General features: G+C 36.9%; 1 long non-coding RNA gene across 1 annotated transcript in view; it reads right to left on the bottom strand.

The window, feature by feature from the left end:
* Nucleotides 1–391: 391 nt before the first annotated feature.
* Nucleotides 392–6,000, bottom strand: part of LOC142104889 (uncharacterized) — a 33,755-nt gene continuing 28,146 nt past the window's right edge. The window contains exons 2-3 of the long non-coding RNA XR_012679675.1: nucleotides 669–772; nucleotides 392–481 (exon numbers count right to left, since the gene is read on the bottom strand). This is a non-coding gene — a long non-coding RNA (uncharacterized LOC142104889). The remainder of the gene's footprint in view (nucleotides 482–668; nucleotides 773–6,000) is intronic.

Genomic DNA, 6,000 nt, shown 5'->3' with positions numbered 1-6,000 from the left:
CTTAATCTTTTGTTCTTGGAGGAACTGTTATTATTAACCAATATTTTATTTTAACTGCTGCCGTTTATGAAGTATAATTGTCTATGTTTATATTAATGCAGACGTAAATTAAAGCAAATTGATGTATACCTTGTAATGTATATATTTTAAAGAATAAATATCATTATTATTTTTTATTATTATATTCTCAACCATTTTTAATCATATTGTGCAATACTGTTATATACATGTTATTATAATTCTTTCTTATTTTTACATTAAATTTTTTTTTAACTGTTTTACATCAACCAATTATTTATTATTTAAAACATAGTTCATTTTCTCACGTAAGCATTCTTTTGTATATGTGGTATTTATATGTGGTTAATTTATTAATATTGTCATTATTAAAAACAGTAGGCTTAATGTTGTTAATATACAATTCACAGATACATCCATAGATTGGCCAGATAAATCTGTTCTTCTCAATTCTTCATTTCCCCTGTATTTTTGAAAAACAAAAAGGACATTGTTAGCATAAGAAAGTGTATAGAAAATAATAACAATATTCCTAGACACACTTTAAATGTAAATTTCCTGATTAAAACACTTCAATCACTGTAACATCTAAATTTTTTAAGCATAACTACAAAAATATATGTTATATCATAGCCCTTACAAGTACTTACATTTGATTAGGAAATGGAAGGCCCTATGCCATCACTCCAAGATATGCCAGTTATATTCATGGATAGCAGTGATGGACCCTGTTTTGTCTTTGTATTAGTTTTCTCTATGGAATAGAGATTATAACAATGTAATTCTTCTTTATTGTACATTGGATCCTATAAGACAAACTCCAAATCTTCATTCAATTTAACATCTATCCTAATAATGGTAATGTGTTTAAAATTAAATACAGTCTTAGTTAATGAAAAAAAATATTATATTTTCATAGTCAAATCTAATATATGTCATCCATAATAATTGTATGTTCATATTCTTCTCCATGTGTATTAACCATTTAATATAATCTTAAATACACTTGCTTATTTGCTGCGTATTTTCTTCTCTATAAGCAAAAAAATTAAAACACACAATTTAGTTGAAAATTAAGGAGAGTAAATTGGTCATTAAAAATTTTGCATCCACGGTACTTTATAGATCCTTTCTATTGTTGAAATGCTCATAGGCCTGAGGTAATTCTTATTCAGCACCCTTCTCTTCTTAGCATACAACATGTCCTTTATTTCCCAGGTAGAAAAAGGTCACAGCTAATATAAAACTAGCATTAAAAAGTAGTTTGCAACATGTGGTAGCGCAATGCTCAGACATTGCTCTAAGTGGATACTTACGGGCAATTTTTGGGAGCGCAGCTTGACATCCAGACTTGTTTGAAGACCACCTCAGGCACACGATTTCCTATAGGATAAACAACATTTTAAGGAATAAAACATCATTCGCCTGTTCATTTTGATCATGCAACAGTCAACATTGCTCATGCTCAGACATTGTTACTTCTCCCAAGAGACGCCTATTAGTCAGTGTTGACACTGGCCTTCCCAGGGCGCGGAGTCTAAGGGACCTACCGCTCTTGAGAACAGGAGGTGGAAGATCCAGTGGACAGACTCAGATGTGGAATGGCTGGACGAGACTGTTAGCTGAAATAGCAGAAATGAAGCAAAAGTCCTAATGGGTCAGCGAGGTTCCGACATGCTGAGGCAGCCACAGGTGAGAGAGTCACCGGATGGAATCCCGGAATCACCGGAGAATGCACCTAGGAGCAAGCCGCAGAGAGGACTAGGAAAGCCGGGTCGGTACACAGGTTCAGCCGGGTCGGATACAACAAGGAGCAGAAAGTAAAATGGTTAAAGTGCTTAGCCGGGTCGGATACACAGGTTCAGATACACCAAAAAGCAAACAGATGAATAGTAAGCAAAGCAGAGGTCATGCACAGGGGAAACAGCAATTGCAGCACAGGTACACGGAGGGAATCCAGACGCAGAGGAGTAACTCGTTGCTCTGACACATCTAGTGTGTCAGAACGGGGAAAAAATAGGAGGGGAGATTCAAATTCCCCTTCTCCAGATCACATGATCGCAGCCGCCCCGGCCGGAAGCACGGAGCAGCGGCCGCGATCGGAGGTAAATATCTGACAGACATTGCTCTAATTGCATACTTACGGGCAATTTGTGGGAGGAAAGCTTGCATTACATATATTTTAGTTGCACAACCAACTTGTTTATAAGTGGTAGGCGATCCCTCTTAAATATGTCATGAGGTCCACTGTTTCCCTCTGGCCAATGCATCTTTGTAATGCAATTTCCCGTTCTTTTTGCTCCCGTTGTGGCGGTGTCCTTCTATTGTTGCCAGTCACCTTATGAATTTGGGCTTTTGTGGTGTTTTGCTCTTTAATGAAGTAGGTGATCGGGTTGTACACACCTAACTTCTTCTCGCCCAATATGCTGTTCCATCGCCGGTACCAACCTCCCAATTTATTATGTGTTCACAGGATGGCCAAACTGTTATTTTCATGCACCGACCACATTCTGGGGGGAACAACGGTGCTGTAGATTGGCTGCAAGTTCTTTTGCTTCGTCTACCATGAACATAATTTTCTTCAAAATATTTTATGACCGCTTCTGCATTTTCCAGTAAATGTCTTTTCAGTTCTTCAAAGGCATCTGGGATCTCGTTCAGTGGCAATAAGGCAAGGGCTTGAAAATGCCTCATGCGGAGTGCAAAAGCTGGGTCAGTGTCACACAGCGGAGATAATCCTGCTGTCTGTATGCTACGGTAAAGGCTCTGATCCAGGTGAAACAAGCAACATTTATGCTGGCAGGTTCTAAATTCTAGCTAAGTGGCATTGATTGCAGCTATCTCAAAATCGGTGAGGATATATTGGGGTGCCAGGTCGATTTCAAATTCCATGGCATAATCCTGTAGTTCTTGTAGAAACTTTTGATAGCACTCCTGGCTTTTACTAGAAAGTAATCCATAAACCAGTGGCACAAAACGTCTGGTGTGTTCATTTGTACAAACCATAGCGTGGATGGTGTACATCTGCCTAAATAATGTTGGGCATGTTTTGAAGGTGCCATTCATCACCCAATATGCGGCCTCCTGTAGTTTTTCCAAATTTTCACGTCTTGCAAATAGTAAAATTTGTTCACTGCCAAATGTGGTGTCCTTCCCGAAAAATTGCTCTCCATCGATTTCTTTTAAATTGTCAGGGACATTTATATAGTTTATAGACGCTGGTTGTGCCAGCATGTTAGCGAGTCTCACTCTCTTCACAGAGTGCCTGAGAGAATATCAATTTGGCATGTACACTGTGCTTGTTGATGGCATTTCAGCTGTGACACGCTGCATGATCTGTGCTGGGCTCTTCATCGTATTACGTGCCTGTTCCCTGATGTTGTGTCTTGCTCTGGCAACATCAGTTCTTTCTGCCCTCGCTGCGTGGTTATGTTCAGTGTGTGAGATGAGCTTGCGGCTATTGGCAGATTCCACGGTGATGGCCCATGCGCGACAACTTCCATTCTTAAACTTGTTACAACGCCAATAACACCTTTCTCCATGCTGTTTGTTCCTGGTGAAAAGAAATCCATCAACGTTGAGTAGATTTCCACCTTTCTGAGATGGCACTAGTGAAACAGATGCAGTCACCATAATTTCGGTAGTAGTTTAACCCATGTCTAAACAAGTTCCTCGAAATTGCAGAGATTTGTCACAAAGGTGGATAACAGCGGAATGGAAAGCAGGTATCCCAAAGGGGTATATAGCAAAATCCGTTCTCTGTAAAAGATTCAGGCAAAGCCAGGTATACAACATGAATTAGCAAGCTTATTCAGCAGCAATAAGTGGCGATGTGACTCTGGTCGGGAGAAGTTTTTATAGGGGCAGATGTGAGGTTGGCCTATTTACCTATATTACATAATTATTTACACTATGTCTGAATTATAGCCCAAAGTTGAAGATGTCAAACTGTGTATCTCTGCATTAATTTAATGTTTATTAATGAGTTAGTTAACACTTGTAACAGATAAACTGTCATTTGACAGTCGGTCGCGTGAACTTTATTAGCTTGTAAATTTGGCGACAGATTTTCAGTTTGTTAATACATGGAGACAATCAGAATTTCTTAACAATGTGGGGAAGTAGTAAAATGAATTTAACTGTTGAATCAGATGCTATACATGTTTGTAATACGTTATTCCATATGTAATAAATGTACTTTCTACAGTAAATTTAACGTTGTATTTTTATTTATTATTAATTACAACTTTGCAATTTTTAATTTCACAATAAAAGACACATTCATAACACTGGTGGGTTACTGACCATGCTATGTTAATGAACCCCTGTGTCTCTCTGTCTGTCTACCCCTCCCCTTAGATTGTACGCTCCCTTGAGCAGGGCCATCTCTCCTCCTGTTTCCTGCACCTTTAACTCTGCTCTCCAGCTACCTTTTCCTCCACCCCTCTGGGGGTCTCCCCGTCATCCGCGCCCTTCCTCTTGGGCTCCGGCGCCTGCTAGTCTTCCCTCCCCCCTCTCTCTAGCTGTGCTTTGAGCTTACTGAGTTACTGTGCTTATTGTTTACTGTACCGTGCCGTCCCACCTTGTATTGTATTGGTTTGTCCCTGTACGGACACTGAGTGGCGCCTTATAAATAAAAATTAATAATAATAATGAATATTACTATCAATGTTATGTAGCATGTATTAGGTTATTTTTATACGTTTTTAAAAAATATTTAATTATTGCAAGTAATGCCCGTTCCTGCAGGGCATACTTTAGGTTTTAGACTGTTTAAATTTAATTACTATGTAGGCAATATACTTTGGAATTCAGACTCAATTTATAAAGTGATTGTTGGTCAACTTATGTCGTAATGTCCTATTTTTGACTTTAAATTTTATATTTGTGTATTGTTCCAAGTTTTTATTTGAAAATTTGCAAAGTATATTACACTATTTATCAAGTTAACCAGTAAATTAACCAAGAATTAACATTCTATTGTAATACAGATGTTAATATTCACTGCAACCACATTAACCATAGACCCCTTGGAACACAAATATATTTTAATTAATTGCATAGAAAAATTAAATTACAATGAATTCAGACAGTGTAATTTGAAAAACAAAAAGTTTTTATTAGAAATACAATCATTAACAATATATATTGAAAAACCACAGTTTGCAATATACAGTATTTGAACATAAATTATTTTATGACGATAATAATGTACAATGACTTTGGCCAAATTTTTTGGTGAACATGTTCAGATGGTTAATAAAGCTTTGTTGGATGCTCTCAAATCTAGGTCACTCTTTTAATTTCAGTTAGTGCATGTTTTCTTCCTGAAAATATTCAGTCAAGGTTTTGCTTTCACGGTTAAGCTGACTTTGTAACATCTGTTGAATGACAAAAAAAAAAAGTTATACATCACATATTTTTTACCAACATTAAAAACGAATATTTTAAGTATGAAGATTTATAAAGATTAACACAGCAAAAAAATAATTATAAAAAAAATGACTAGACCTAATGATTAGAAGTTATTTTTTTTAAAGAAAATTAGATTTAGAAATGCTGTTTCATTTACATTTATTCAGTGTGTATTTTGAGAGTTGAAGTGGTTATCTTACAAAACACTTGAGTAGACCGTCTGTAGTTGAATTTACAATGTCATTCAATAGACTGTACAACCCAGCCTAAAAAAATAAAAAATAAATACTATACACGTCCTAAAAGTTAATTAAAGAAGGAGAAAAGATAAGAAGACTGTGAGAGTCCAGATAGGGGTGAAACAGTCCCACAAATAAATATAGAAAAAATAATTAATAAAAAGGACCAAATGAGAGATATTTGTTGGTTGCCAATTGTAATTACCTGATGTGCCGCTGTGGCGCAGGGCGGGCGATTCTTCTGTCTTCAATGATGAGGCATGGTTGGTGACTGGTACTGTTACAACATGAAACCTACAAAGAGTGGCATAAAAGGCCTGTGAGCTAA

The sequence above is a fragment of the Mixophyes fleayi genome, chromosome 1 (genome assembly GCF_038048845.1).
Source record: "Mixophyes fleayi isolate aMixFle1 chromosome 1, aMixFle1.hap1, whole genome shotgun sequence".
Classification (NCBI taxonomy): Eukaryota; Metazoa; Chordata; class Amphibia; order Anura; family Limnodynastidae; genus Mixophyes; species Mixophyes fleayi.
This window is presented reverse-complemented; position numbering and strand designations above follow the sequence as displayed.